Source organism: Hakea prostrata, unplaced genomic scaffold, assembly GCF_041222555.1.
Source record: "Hakea prostrata isolate BN-2017 unplaced genomic scaffold, UWA_Hpros_2 contig_144, whole genome shotgun sequence".
In the NCBI taxonomy this organism is placed as follows: domain Eukaryota; kingdom Viridiplantae; phylum Streptophyta; class Magnoliopsida; order Proteales; family Proteaceae; genus Hakea; species Hakea prostrata.
Window position 1 is genome coordinate 28,850 of NW_028291263.1, and position 16,717 is coordinate 45,566.

The window sequence follows — 16,717 nt, forward strand, 5'->3', positions numbered from 1 at the left end:
AAGTTCCTTGGCTTTTATTAAATATCTACCTTTCCTAAATTCGGGTTGCAATTTGAACTTGTCTAGGGTTGTGGAGAAAATGTCAAGAAATATTTCACAAGTCTGGAAAGGGATATTAATTTTCCTATTTTACTTGTGATGCATTATCTTTCAAGTTTGGAATGGGACAATTACTTTATAATGGAAAGCTTCTTCCAGATTTCCTCTCCTTCCTTTTAAGATGTCAGATTTGAAATCAAATTCAATTTTGTCAATGGTTTGGAATGGGACAGATACTTCTCAAGTGCGCATTGACATGTACAAATGCCCAACATGGTAGGTTATTTAACACCTTAAATTCACAGTCATAAGTTTAGCTTTTTGGGCTTGAATGCTTACGGGCAAGATTATTGAGATTTAGACATGGTTTGAATTCTAGAAACTAAAAGTTCTTCCATTTTCTCTGCCCCATTCGACGACTTCAAACAATTAGATGTCCATCATCCCAAGTGGCAAATGGAATATTCGGTCGCAAAATCAATTTAACCACTATGCTCGATGGATGGCTTTACATTTATGCAATTTCAGGCTTGGTAATTGTGACTGTGTGACAAGTAGCTAGAACTTTTGTTTTTCTTGGTTTTTTAGATGAATCCTTGGCTCAAATGGAAGAGCATCTAGATATTGTATAGGGATGATGGCTTGATTACATTTGGATTCTTCTTCCGTATATAGAATGCATTATATTTTGGAAATAGCTCATTTATTTGAGTCAATGTCATCTTCAAAACTTTTGCCTTCATTTTTCTTGTCACCTAAAATATTTTGTCTCTCTCTCTCTCTCTTTGGATGAGAAGACTAGTAATATGGTTGCAGATGCAGCAGACTATAAGGGATCTCTAGCTGAAAGGTCTAAAACTGGAGGTTGGGTACCTGCTGCTCTTATCTTAGGTTTGTACATTTTTTTTTTTTTGAAACAAGGGCGAGTATTACATAATATAAAAAGAGAAAAAGACTATATCAAGCTAATTTCTAAAAAATCGACGACCAAACCGCTCCTCCATAACAAACGATTGCGATGGACTAGGGAGCGACTCAACATCAAGGTTAAGCTCACCGATTGACGGCATATCATCGCCAACCAATCAGCCCATCGGTTGGTCTCGCAGACATTATGGACCACCTACCAGTGCTGGAACCCTTCTAAGAGCACCTGAATCTCTTCCATCAATTCAACAATGATCCAAGTAGCAATAGTTTCTCCCTGAATGCCGTGCAGAATGGCCTGCACGGCATTCAAAGAATCGCAACGAATCTCCACAGCCTAGAAGTTATGCTTCCTAGCTTCTAGAATACCACATTTGATGCCTCTCAATTCACATAATAGAATGTTGTTGTCAGCGACACCACCTCCTATGGCAAACACCATTTGATCAATCCTCAATCTTCTGATGTCATCATATCCTGCTCTATGACCCTTTACCGAACCATCAGTGTTCACAACCAGCCAACCCTCCAGATGACGACCCCAATGGTTAATGGACAATTCTTTGTGGAAAAATGAAACATCAATACCCCAACGCCTGAAAAACTCTTTGTTAACATCGTTGTCTTCCACTTGCAACTTTTGGTCATCGAACCTATATTGAACTAGCCGCTTCACACGAGCACACACCTAGGTAGAGGAATGGACTTCATTCTTGAAAATTTTTCCATTCCGTTCTTGCCACACATAATAGATTGTTACAGTGAACGAGAGACAATTCACCATGCTAACAATTGACTCACCTGGAAAGTGAGAGGAAACCGAATGTACCTCCTCCACCCAAGTCAGCCCAGAACGATGGGAGAATCCATTCTACAGTTTGATTTGTTTTCACACCTCATCAGAGTGCCTACAACAAAAGAAAAGATGGTTGTAGTCCTCGATACCCTAGCCGCATAGCACACAAGTGGGATCAATATCAGCATGCCAACTAAGCATCCTAGTCTTCATGGCCAATCTATTGAGGATAGATGTCACATCCACCTAGCCGGTACCCTATTTGGCATACCCGGGATGTGATCCACAGCCCCGAAGATCCATAGTTTAGAGACCACATCAGCCACATCGACAATAACACAATCATGAACGATCAATATTAAGCTACAATCAATAAAATAGAATTCAGGAATAAGATATCAAGGATAATCAGAGTGCAGAAATAAATATCAATTCAGATAAATTAAGAAGGCAATGGGCGGAATCCACTCCTTCACCAAGCAGAAGTGAGGTCAAAATTTAGTCAAGTACAAGTCTTAAGTTATGGAAATAAGTTAAAGTTATTACAATTTTTCTAAGTTTAATTGTCACAAAAAGAAGGGGTAACTACTCATAAGTCTCCTCCACAATGGATATGTCCTCTTCAAAGGTGAGGACCATGGAGATCCAACATGACTGCTCCCATACAACTCCAAGGCTAACCCTGGTACGTCAGGTGATCTTCTTCAGTATGGTCACCGAAGTCTTCAATGTAGCTAGTCTCCGGATAGTAGTATGAGGTATCCGGGTCCGCCTCAGGGAGGGTGCCATCAGAGTAATCACCTGTAGAATAGCCTAACAAAATATTGCAACAGAAAAGGAATGAGTTCAAAAGAACTTAGCAAGGAAGTTATTCCACCACACATAAACCACTAGATAATCATAACATGATGCAGATGATATGAGGCATATAATGCAATATGATATTATTTTAAGTATGCTGGTCATCTATGGTAGACATGCTTTAAGTCATAGCACCATACTTCTTTAGGTAGTCTCAATCACTCATCACCGGGGGAAATTGGGTCCTACATCCCTCTCGGGCAAATCCATGGTTGGGGGTTTCGGTCACCACTCTCTCACATTATCGTTTGGTCTAAGTATTGGCGCATGTCAAGGTATAGCCTAGCCCAATGCAAGTCATCTACTTAATCATATCATGTCAGTTCCAGATACGTCCATTCCTCCCCTCTCGGGATCCTTTCCGGTATCCTTCACACTAGAGTCACGGATATTACTCACCAGACTCATCAACCCTATTGGTCATCCACAAATGGTAAACGGGAAGCTCTCACGTCCCTCTCACGGATCATTTCACCAGTCTTGAGTGCCCATGAGCCCAAGTCTAGCCATTTGCATCCCTACCAATAAATGGCCCCTTTCGGGTAACCGTAATGCAATTTATGTCCTCTCTCGGAGTGGATACCGGTCTTGAGCGCCCACAAATCCACACTACTACCACGGGTTGTTCGGTCTCAATGCCCTTCCGAATCGGGTCTGATATGATAGGGACATCCTAGCCATACATCTAGACAAGTCCTATGTATGTCATTCAATAACCCGGGAAGCGTCGATGGACACCTTCGGAGAACATCCCATACTATTCCCTCCGATGTCCAAGGATAGAAGCACCAGTAGGGTACCCCTCAAACCCAAGTTATACTTAAGCAATCACATGCCCAAGCTCATCATATCAGTTCACAAGATACAACATCATAATAAACATTCAATTCATGACATTGACATAAGTCATCATATATTGAAATTGATAAACATGATAAGACATTGAAATAACATAATGTAAACACAAAGCTACTGTTGAAAGACATATCTAGCAAGTCTAACATGATAAAAATATGAAATAGAAACTATATTTACTAGGTTAGGGATACCAAGTCAAAATTCCATATCTTAGGTAATTATATCAATAACTATCCTTACCTTGAATCGGAGAAGAGAATGGTCCAAGATCACAAGCAAGTGGCCCAAATAGCCTTAAAGTCCTAAACAAGCATATATGAAAGGTTAGAGAAGAAATCAAAACAATTGGAGATCAAACGAATCAGAACTAGGCAAAAGTTGCCGATAAAGAACTCTATTGGTCGATACATTTGGTCGATAGTATCGACCAATAGTATCGACCAAATCAATTCCAAGATAGCAAGCTGGCTTTTTGGATTCTTGCCCAGATTTGGTCTTCCGGGTCTCGGATTGACACGAAACTTGGAGGATAGTCTAAGCACAACATGGGGACACTAATTATCAAGAAACTTTCATAATCCAATGGTCCATTTGGAAATCTCCAAATCGACATATTAAGGTTAAGAGTTGTAGATCATGGCATTGGCTACATCTCAATGCTAATTAGGAGAAAACATGGAGGATTAGGTAGGGAATCGTTTAGAAGTAATATGGAACACATATGCAAGGTATAGATTAGGTTGATCAGGAGCTTTATCTCAGTTTTGGTAAATAAAGCAAGTTGGTAAGCAATAAATTATGGAAATATGTAGTCAATGATCATGAGGTGAATCAATCATAGTCATATCGGTGAAAACATCATTGTATGGGGTTTAGAAGGTTCATGGCAAGGTGTATGCAAGGTTGCAGCACCTTGGCCATGGTCCCAACAGTAAAATAGAGAAAAGATGAGTGAGAAAGTGATTAGGAGAGAGAGTCATACCTTTAATGTGGAACAAGAAAGTAAGAATGAGTGGTTGACAATGATTGATGAAGAAGATGCTTCACCACTACTAAGGAGGAGTTCTTGGGAGGCTCTCCTACGTTCCCAGATGTTAAAAACGTGAGAATAGGGCTCCAGTCTCGAGGAATAAATAAATAGAAAAGAATATTCCAAGAATCTTTAAATCTGGGTTCAGCAAACTTGTTGGTTGATACCTTTGGTCGATGTTATCGACCAATAGTATTGACCAAAACATATTTCTGCAGAATTTTACAGAATAGTTCAGCAACTTTAGGTGCGGACTTGGAGGGCTATACAAGGTCAAATTGCATGGGGTTTTCTCCTACAGTTCACTCAAGAGGTCTAGTTTTAGGGAGTACCTTCGGATTATGCACAGGAGTCTGTTTGATATTTCAACTGTCTCATTCTTCATCAGTGCGCAGATTCTCACTTAACACTGATAATGTACTCAAGGAAGGAACAGCATCGTCAATGTCCATAAAATGGAGTTCCGACATTACGTCATCAACCAGTAGTGTAAAACCCAGCCCTAACCTTGACCCGGAAACCTTGTTATTTGTAGGTCCGATGACCCGAAGTAAAGTAAGAAGTCAGCTTTGGGCCATCCCAGTGGAGGACTTGGTGTCTGGCTTTGAATCCATGAAAGTTGATGAGGAAGTTCTATTTATGGAAACTGAATCTTGATGAAGATCGGATTAGTTGATGGACTTGGAGTGCTCTCTATCTTGGTTTGAAGGCATTTCTACCTATTAGGTAAGTCACTTGACTTGTGTGCAAAACCCCTTTAGGATTGGATTTGATCTGGGCCTTCAATTCCCTGTTTTGGTCTTGCTGTCAGCATTGGTCGACTGATTGGTCGACTAGGCCAGTCGACCAATCCACTCGACCAATGAGTGCTGTCTTTGGCAATTAGGTTGTTCTTGCTCTATTTAAGTCCAATCTCGAGTCCACTTCGTATTTGCTGCCTCCAAACTCTCTGGAACGAACCAAAGACCTCTCGCAAGTCATCTCCCTTGCATCCTTGGTGTTTTCTTGACGGATCTTCGTCGAAACTCTTCTTTTTGCATCAAAAGGTATGTCTACTCTCTCTTCTTCTCCTCCATCTTTGTTTTTCTTTCCTTTTTGAGTTGAGACAGTAGAAGAGATGCTGCATTCTCTGTTGCAAACATCTCTGAACATGTTCTCATGATCATCCTAAGGATTTGGGGCTAGAACAATGATCTTAACCATGATCATTGCAAGCTTTTGAAGGAATCATGATCAAATCATGATCTAATCTTGTTAAACATCTGATTTGAATTCTGATCTCTTTGGATCTTCTATGTTGATCATGTTAGTAGTTAGTTACTGTGTTTTCTTTCCATGATCCATGATCTATCAATCTCTAGTTGTTCTCTTCTACCATACTATGTGTTCTTCATGAAGCATGGTAGTTACATATATGGTAGGTTTTATTTCCTAATTTAGATTTATGCTTCTAAGCCTTGTTCCTTGAAGATCTAAGTATGTTTTCATGGTACCATTACCTGAAGCAATGATCCATCCTCCTATTGTTCTTGTCTTTGATTTCTATTTCGAATTCATCAAGATCCATGGTTGATCTAATTATGGTAACTTTTTGTTTCCTAACTTGGATCTTGATATCTTGATTTGATTGGTGTTTTGAGGTACCCTATATGTTAGAATACTACTGATGTAGTTTACCCCTTGATTAGTACCCTTTTGAACCACCAAATTCGGATTTCATATCTTAAAACTCTATTTTTTTTAGGTTATCGTCGCATTGGTCGATCGATTGGTCGACTGGGCCAGTCGACCAATCCACTCGACCAATGAGTACAGCAACTCCAGAATTGGTCTTTGTTGGATGTTTTGGTATCTTTTCTGTTAGGGATCTTTCCTAATATGTTGTATATACTTGTTTAGGACATTCTTCTCAAGTTTGCCAAGATCTTACTTGATTTCTTAGGATTCCTTTGCGAGTTATAAATGGTAAGGATGGTTATTTCCTTAATTACATAGATAGCATGAATCTAGTTTCTATATTTGAATATCATTGATATGATTCCTAAATTAGATTCTTACAATGATATACTACTGTTGCATAACTTTGATTACAGTAGCATTACTTATTCATATTGAATTGATTCATGTATGATTTACTTACCAATGTTATACAAGTGATTGTAATTATTGATTTCTTTCCATATATGAAGTTACCATATATGTGATGATATGAATTGATGCATGTGTATGCTTAAGTATGGTTTGGAAAGGAGAGGTGTCCTTTTGACACTTCTGTCCTTGGACTACTACGGGAATATTATGGGATGTTTCCGGAGATGCCCTCTGGACACCTTCCTAAACTGTTGGATGACATATCTAGGATTGTCTAGTAGTGTTTGGCTAGGATGTCCTGTTATGTCGACCCTAATCGGAGGGGTATTGAGACCGAACGACCCGTGGTAGCAATGGGGATTCATGGGCGCTCAAGACCGGTAACCAACCCGTGAGAGGACAGGAATCACATTGTGGGGGCCATTTATTGGTAGGGTTGCATATGGTTAGACTTGGGCTCACGGGCGCTTAAGACCGGTAACCAACCCATGAGAGGACGTGAGAGCTTCCCGTTTACCATATGTGGATAACCAATAGGGTTGATGAGTCCGTAGTCAGGGACTATGAGGACTCTAGTGTGAAGGATACCGGAAAGGATCGTCGGGGATGAGGAATGGAAGTATCTCGGATCTGACTTGATGTAACTAAGTAGAAGACTTGCATTTGGCTAGGTTTTACCCTGACATGCGCCAGTACTTATACCAAATGGTTGTGAGAGAATGTGTTGACTTAACCCCTTGCCATGGTTTGTCCTGAGGGATGAAGGACCCATTACCAATCGGCTGCTCAAGACCGGTGAAATGATCCGTGAGAGAATCCAAGATATCTTAAATGGTTGAGGATGTGAGTGGACTTTCCTAAAGAAGTACGGTGCTATGACTTAAAGCATGTCTGCCAATAGAGACCAGCATACATAGAGTTAGATTCATTCATTCATTGCTTGTCTCATGTCATATTGCATTTATGATTGTTCTGGAATCCTGCCATTTATGTTATTATGGATTTTAACTGCCTTACCGAGTTTCTTTGAAACTCATTCCTTTATTGTACAATGTTTGTTAGACTATCCTGCAGGTACTGAGTACTATGACGGTCCCTATGAAGAAGCGCAAGTCGAAGAGGCATATCTCCAGGAAGGTGATTGCGGTTACCACAATTACTCTGAAGATCCCGCGAGTGGTTATGCTCCGTACGATGCTTAGTCCGACCATTGAGTGGAAGCGTCCTTGTGCCATTTATGAGATTTACACTTATAAGGATGTTGTCTATAAAGTGGAGAACAATTTAGTTACCCAATGTACTTGCTACTGGGATTAGATTTTGTCTAGTTTATTCTTTTAGAGCTACTTTTCCGCTGGTTGTAAAGTGGGATTTTTGCCTCACTTTACTTATCTGTTCGATACTCTGATTATATCTATTATTCTGATTCATTTATGATTCATTCTTTCTTTATTGGAGCTATGGTTTATCTTCCGCACTTTTATTATGATTGTTCATGATTATGTTATTGTTTATGTGGGAGGTTGATCACTCGATACCTGATCTTCAGGATGTGGATCACACTCTCGGGTATGCCAGATAGGGTACCGGCTGGGAGGGCGTGACAAGTAGGGCCCATAAGTCCCTTCTACCACCACTTCGGGTCTTCAGACCTACAAACATAACAATGACCGAGTCAGGTCAAGGTTAGGTAAAAGCTGGATTTTACAATAGCAAGCCAAGTAATGAGAGAAAATCTCGGGTGATGCTTCTCCCTCCAAATCACCTTGGCCCAATCCATATTTGTTCCTACATTTCGGATAATATCAAGGGCAGATCTTACAGTAAATTTTCCGGAGGAGGTAGTTGTCCACACCACATAGTCTGAGGAAGCTCTTTCCAAACAAAAAACATTGTTGATCTCACTCCACCGAGACTCAATAAGAGAATCCTGTCTAGCGTTGGCCCAACACCCATTTGTACCAATCAAATGATTTAACCTCAAGAAAAAATCCCTACCCACAGCAGGAGAGAGAAGATAATTTTCAATTCTTAGAGGGCTTTCGTCAAGCCAAGGGTCGTGCCAAAGAAGCGACAAGCCATCATGCACTTTGTAGCAGATTACCTTAAGTGCCAAGCTTCGAAGATATAAAATATTATTTAGCAAGGAAGAGCATGTCGAGGGGGTTGGAAGTGACCATATTGAATGATTTTTCAGTCACCTCTGTCTAATAAATTCTGACCAACATGTCTTCTTGCCGGCTGCTAACACCCACAAGTTTCACATCAATGTGGCACTATTCCATTCCTTAAGATTATAAAGCCCCATGCCACCTTCCTCTTTGGGAGAACAAAATCTCCTCCACGCCACCTTATACCATCCATGCTCCGCTGACCCAAACCAAAAAAAACTTTGCCATTAAGCTATCCAACCATTGGATGATCCAGGCAAGCAATTTGAGGATGTTAATCCAATGCCCAATAACTAACCCCCATGATCATTGACTTAAGCAAGGTTATGTGACCAGCAAAAGATAGTATTTTTGCACGCCACGAGCTCAAGTCAGTCTCAACCTTAGAAATGAAGCCAGCATAGTCTAAGGATGTCACATCCACCCAGCCAGTACCCTACCTGGCATACCCGGGTATGCGATCCATAGTCCAAGGATCAAGCATCGAGGGACCATGCCTCCCACATACGCGATAACACAATCAAGAACAATAATAATCAAGGTAAAAGCAAATATAATAAAAGAAATCATGGATATGATAAGAACAGATAATCAGAGTACAAAAATAGATATGATATCAAATGTGTAAGCAAAAAAAGGAAGTGAGCGGAATTAACTCCTTCATAACCACAGCGGAAAGTAGCTAAGTCAAAGATAGGTTACAACCCAATGTAAAAGAGTAATCAGTGAATGTTAAATTACAAATCCAAGTGTTTAACAAAAATCCAGGGGTGGGGGACTAGACAAGTGTTTCCTCCATCTTAATAAGTACATTCTCGTAAGTTAGAGGAAGAAAGTGCAATACGGTCGCTCCCTCACCACTGTGGAGCTAACCCTAGTTCGTAGTGTAATCCTCCTAGGTACCATAACCCTGATCTTCATAGTAGCCACCACCCGGAGGGTAGTATGCGGAATCATGATCCGTCTCATAGGTCGTACCATCTGGGTCTTCAACACCTATGGAATAATCTAACAAACATTTGCACAAAAGGAATGAGTTCAAAAGAATTCAGCAAGGCAGTTATTCCATAATTCATAAACCATATGAGTACAAGTCATAACATGATGTAATATGATATGAGACACATGATGCAAATATGATTCTAACTCTATGAATGCTAGTCTCTAAGGTAGACATGCTTTAAGTCATAGCACCATACTTCTTTAGGTAAGTCTTAGTCACTCAGCACCGGGGGGAATTGGGTCTTGCATCCCTCTCGGACAATCCATGGCTGGGGTTTCGGTCACCGCTCTCTCACATCACCATTTGGTCTAAGTATTGGCGCATGTCAAGGTAAAGCCTAGCCCAATGCAAGTCATCTACTCAGTCGTACCAAGTCAGATCCGGATACTTCCATTCCTCCCATCTCGGGATCCTTTCCAGTATCCTTCACACTAGAGTCACGGATATTACTCACTGGACTCACCAACCCTATTGGTCATCCACAAATAGTAGACAGGAAGCTCTCACATCCTCTCACAGATATGACTCACCGGTCTCGAGTGCCCGTGAGCCCAAGTCTAGCTATTTGCAACCCTACCAATAAATGGTTCTCACAATGTGATTCATGACCTCTCACGGATCATTTCACCGGTCTCGAGTGCCCACAAATCCTCACTGCTACCACGGGTCATTCAGTCTCAATACCCTTCCGTTTCTGGTCTGACACGACAAGGACATCCTAGCCACACGACTAGACAATCCTATGTATGTCATCCAATAATCCAGGAAAGTGTCGATGGACAGCTTTGGAGAACATCCCATACTATTCCCTCTGATGTCCAAGGACAAAAGTGTCAATAGGACACTCCCCAATCCCAAACTATACCTAAGCAATCAGATGCTCAAGTCCATCATACCATACACAATGATACATCATCGTAGTAGAAGTTAAGTCATAACATCGCAATGATTCATCATATATATAAGTAACAAGAATGACTAATGATTATAACAAGAATATATATAAACACAATACTACTATTCTAAAGCATGTATGGCAGTCCTATGATGTCCAAAAGTAATAAAGAAAGTATGTTCACTAAGTTATGTACATCAAGACATAATCACATGGCCTGTATATTTATGGCGATAACCATCCTTACCTTAAGCTGTGATGATGATGATCCAAAGGTCACACAAGAATGATCCAATGATGGTAATAAGACCCTAGACAAACATAAATGAAAGATTAGAGAAGAAATCGAGAAAATCGGAGGTCGAACGGGTTAAAACGGCAAAGGACACAGTTTAGCAACATGCTTGGTCGATGCTCCTTGGTCGATGGGATTGACCAAGCAAGATCGACCAAAGACAATCTCGGGGATGCATAGTGGATTTTGGGATTTTGGTCCGAAATTGGTCTTCCGGGGCTCGGATCGATCCGGAACTTGGAGGGATGATTAACAACAGTATAAGAATACATCTAACTAGGTAATTAACATCATCTAATGGTTTAATTAGAAAGCCCCAAATTGGAATACTAAGTTCTATAGACAAGAATCATAGCATCAAAGAGAAATCAATGTAATGAAAGGGAAGCTAGGGAATTAGTTGGGGAATAGGCTAGGAACAAGATTACAATCATTTGTAAGCTATTAATTAGACTAATCATACTCCACAATACAGTTTAGGACACAAATTCAAGTTGCTAAGGAATGAATCATGGTAATGCATATACAAGAATCAAAATGAGAGTATATCATAAGTAGGAATGGAAAGAGATCATGGTTGAGTGACGAATGAACACTTGGAGTGATGGTTGCAAGGTTGCAGCATCAACTCCAAGGTTCTAACAGTAAGAAAAGAAGAGAAAAGAGTAGGATAGAGAGTGAAGATGAGAGTTCATACCTTGTAGATGAATATGGAGGCAAGAATCAAATAATTGGCAATGATTAGAGTAGAATCTCCTTCACCAATATCAAGGAGGAGCTTTGGGGAACCTTCTCCACGTTCTCAGGTGTTGCAATGATTAGAATAGGGTTCAAAACACGAGGCTAGCATAAATAGGGTATGGAATATTCCAAAGGAATCATTAACTCGAATTTGGCAGCCTTGGTCGATGCTCCTTAGTCAATTGGATCGACCAAGCATAATTCAGCAGAAAATCAGCACTAGTTCAACCACTTCGGACAGGGATTCGGAGGGCTATAAGGGGTCAGATTGAGTGGTGTTTTCTTCTACAAGTCAGTCAAGAAGTATAGTTTTGGGAAATACCTTCGGAACATGCACGGGAGTTCATTAGGTACTTCAAATAGTTCACCCCTCTTCGATGCGCAGATTTTCACTAAACACTGACAATGTGCTCAAGTAAGGGGCATCATCGTCAATGTCCATGATTTTGGACTCCGACACTAGATCATTAACTAGTAGGGTCCACATGTCTCTTCTACCACCGCTTCAAGTCTTCAGACCTACAAACATCAAGGGTTCCGGGTCAAGGTAAAGATAGGGCTGGATTTCACATTCTCCCCCCCCCCCTTAAAAGAAATTTCGTCCTCGAAATTGGAAGCGTACCTGTGCTCCCAAAAAGATGAGGGAACTTCTCCTTCATTTCGTCCTCCTTCTCCCATGAAGCTTCTTCGGGGGTATGATTCTTCCACCGAATCTTCACCAAAGGGATGGTGCGATTCCGCAACTGCTTGTCCTCTTTGTCTAGGATCTCGGCTTCTTCATCGTAAGAAAGATCGGCACTAAGTACTTCAGGTGCTTGCTGTAGTATGTGTTCCGGGTTCTCTACATACTTTCGAAGCATCGAAACATGAAACACATTATGAACTCCAGCAAGAGATGGGGGCCAGGCCAAACGGTATGCAATAGGTCCAACCTTTTCCAAGATCTCATAAGGTCCAATGAAACGAGGGCTAAGCTTTCATTTCACATTAAATCTTGTCACCCCTTTCATAGATGATACTTTGAGGAAAACTTTCTCTCCAATCGGAAATTCTAAATCGGTTATTCTTTTGTCGGCATAAGATTTTTGTCTAGACTGGGTAGACTTGATTCTTTCTCTTATCATGTCAACCATAGCACTTGTAGCTTCAATCATTTATGGACCCAAGACTCTTCTTTCACCGTTCCCAGTCCAATACAAGGGCGTCCTACAAGTGTTATGATGAGCACATTTATGTGTGAAATCTTAGGGCATAAAGCATGCATTTTATTCACTTAGAGTGGAGTTACATTGGGTTCTATGTTGTTTTTGTAGATTTTAGGACTTTTCAAGATTTAAGCAAATATTTGGAGTTTTGGTCTTGAATCATGCAATTTTACACGTCAAGAAGTCCATTCAAATTCTCAAATGCGAAAATGGGCCTGATCTGGAGCATGATGGGCTAGAGATGTGTGATTATGGGCCAACTCCAAAATATTTAAGTGATAAAGAAGGCAAATTTGATCTATGACTGAGATTATAAATTATCAGTCAAATCTACAGATATATTATTGAGAGAGTCCAAATGGAGAAAGAGTCCTTGCATACCTCAATATCTTATTTGTGATTTGATTAAAGAAAGAAAAAAAGAGGAAAAAGAATTATATTTAGAGAAGGAAGAGGCAAAAATCCCGTTTTTGAATATCTTTGTCCAGTTTTGATCAAGCCCTTCATCGAACTGTCATCCGGTGTCCGATCTAGCTGATTTTTGGAGGAGAGCTTCAATTCTTCTAGATCTTCAAATCCAACGGTGGAATTGTGCATATGATCTCTAAGTCGGTCCGATTAGTACATCAAAACCCTAATTGGCTGAGTCAGATAGGAACCCTGATTTTTATTCAAATTCAGCCGTGCCTCACAACTCATGTAAACTCTATAAAAGGAGAGCATACTCCATCAAGGGGGAACGTGTTCTAGAGCTTAGTAGAAGCATTCTTTCTTCTCTCTTCAGTTTATTTAGGCTTTCTCTAGTTTTCTTTGCTTGCATTTGTGAGATTTAAATTTCTAGATTGAATATTTAGGTTTAATTTTTTTTATGTAATGCAATTCAAGTTCAAGTTTCAAGTTTCAAGTTTTTAGATTCATTTTTCTCTGGGTCTAGCAATTGCAGATTTAGATCATTCTAGATCTAGATCTAGTTGTTAGGGTTGGTTGAGATTCGAATCATTTGTTCAATTCGCAAGTAAGTAACCTTCTTTATTAATCTTCTCTCCTCCCTCCATTCCCACTTCTATCTACCCCTCCATATTCTTAATTTAGGATTTACTTTCAGCATTTATTTATTGTTCTCCCTTCCCCTGGATCCTTGATCAGAGATGCCTACAGTCGTGCCTTTCTTTGGTTAAGGCTTCCTTTTCCTTTTATTGCTTTGTTTATTGCTTTGTTATTTACTTTCTGTTATTTACTTTCTGCACTGTTTTTTTCCCTTTAATATATGTTCCCCCGATCGGTGGACTGTAAGCTACGGCAAAAGGTCCACGGTCAAAGTCATTATTATTATACTCCCCTTCCCTCGATCCAGAGCTGACACTCAGATCACTTCCCTTTTCCTTTTATTTTTATTGTTCGCATTTTTTTTCCTGTCTTTCATTTATTCATTGATTGTGTTTAATTTATTTTTCGTTTCAATTCGATTGCATTAGATGTATGGATTAGGATCGATTAGTTTAGTTAATTAGTTAACAAAAATTGAATCATTCCACTCTCGCATTACTATTAAGAAGTTGAATTCTAAGTGGCATATCTCCTTGAGATTGACCCGTTAGCTACACGATACCGTGCGCTTGCGGTTACTTTTAATTTCACAAACAAGTTTTTGGCGCCGTTGCCGGGGAGGTATTAGTTCATTTTTTTTTTTTTCATTCTTAGGTAAATCGAAGTGTTAAAAAAAAAATAATAATTCAAAGATATTACTCTTAACTTGAGTAGAAACAAAAACGTATAGTAGTCTCCACTCTACTGCAGAATCCCCAGGATTCGATTGTAGGTGGCTCCGAAGACTATACGGATTCCCTTGTTGTCAAACCTATACATCGCTCAGCTATATGACAACCTTACAGATTTGGAATCATTGTTTCAATCTTTGTGGTGGGAAATTCACTACTTTCCTTTCGTTTTTGTTATTTTCTTTGCTTTTATTCTTTAGTTACTTTATTTTTATTATTTTTTTTATTATTAAAAAAAAAATCATTCTTTCATAAGAGCCATTAATTGCATTAGGTGGTTAGTGCATGTGTGTCTGGACTCCACCAAAGAGTCTTAGAGATAGATTTTATCCAACTCGATTTGTACAACCCTCCTGTATACGTTTACATGAAGTGAGGGGTAATAATTTTGAACTTAAATCCCATTATCTGTCTATGTTACCCCAAATTCATGGGTTACCTGATCAAGATGCATATTTGTTCCTTAGGGAGTTTGAGGAGGTTTGTGTCCTTATGAAGGTACAACAATTCACTGATGATGCCGTAAGACTACGGTTTATTACCTTTGCATTAAAGGACCAAGCCAAAAAGTGGCTTTATAGCTTACCTAGGGATAGCATTACCACATGGGAACAATTTATTGTCCTATTCTTGAAGAAATTCTTTCCTTTCTCTAAGACAAATAAAATAAGAAATGATATTCTTCAATTTCGTCAGAAACCCAATGAGTCCTTTGCTAAGGTAATGGAGAGGTTCCAAAGCCTTCTCCAAGAATGCCCTCACCATGGTATAGAATTATGGCATTTATGCCAAATAATTTATGAGGGTATCGATTATCAAACAAAGCAACTTTTAGAATCTATGTGTCCCACAGGATTTACATCGTTCACCGATGATTCGAAGCTTGGGAATTTCTTTTAGACCTAGCGAGATAGAACTAGAGAATGGGAGTCAACCCAAGAAGACTGAAAGGACTAGTAGGGGATATTTTGTTGATAACCAAGTTCATAAGGATGTACAAATAGATAGTCTTTTGAAAAAGTTAGAGACTTTGGTAGTTAAAGCTGCACCACCACCACCTAGTCAAGTACATTTTATTGACAAATCTATTGCTATGTGTGCATGGTGTCAGTCTCCTACACATGTAATTGAGGAATGCCCTATCTATTCTGGAGGCCAACATGAAAATGTCAATGCGATGTTTCCAAACCCGTACAGTAACACGTACAATCCTAGGTGGAAGAATCATCATAATTTTTCATGGTCACAAGGGCAAAACCAAAATGGATTAAGCAATTATTCCACACAAAATCACTTTGGTGCCCCTAAAAAACGAAGTGCCCAATTTTCTTATAATCCAAATGTCCAGTTCCCTCAAGCCCTTAATTTTCAGAATCCCAATTTAGCTAGGCCTGTCAATTCTCCTATTGTGCCTCATATGTCTCTCATTTCACAAAATCAATCATCACTTGATTTCAATAGAGGTAACAATCCAGAGTTTTCTCGTTTTTCTACCTTAGAGAAAAATATGGAAGTGTTTTCCAGCACCTTTATGGCTTCTATGCATAATATGGAAAAACAAATTTCCACTCTTGCAAATGCTTTGTCTGAGCGAGAAAGAGGTAAAATGCCTAGCCAACCTGAGTTAAATCCTAGGATTCAGATTCAACAAAAACCATCAAATTTACCAAATCAAGTCAACCAAGTTGAATCCTCCCCTTCTTCTTTAGTTTCAATTAATTTTGTGTTTGCATTGCGAAGTGGGAAAGGGTATTTAACAGGTGAGTCGCATATTAATGAAAATAGCGAGATTAGTGACCACTGTAATGAGGAAAATGTTCAAGTATCTCCTAATAAAGGTTTGTCTGAGAAACCCATAGAAGTTGAGAATGAGCCAATTACTGTAGTTGAGGAATCTTTTGATTTTCCTAATAATGTGATTACCAACTTTCAGATTGATTTTGATTATGAATTTCAAGAATGTATGGATATGTTGGATGATGATAGTGAAACTTTCTTTTTTGAAGTCTTAAATTTTCACACACCTT

At 39.5% G+C, this 16,717-nt stretch overlaps 1 non-coding gene across 1 annotated transcript; it reads right to left on the reverse strand.

Annotated features, from left to right (window-relative positions):
• Nucleotides 1-15,353: 15,353 nt before the first annotated feature.
• Nucleotides 15,354-15,460, reverse strand: LOC148998772 (small nucleolar RNA R71). Its single transcript, XR_016171117.1, has one exon. It is a non-coding gene; the product is annotated as a small nucleolar RNA R71 (small nucleolar RNA).
• Between the last annotated feature and the right edge of the window lie 1,257 nt (nucleotides 15,461-16,717).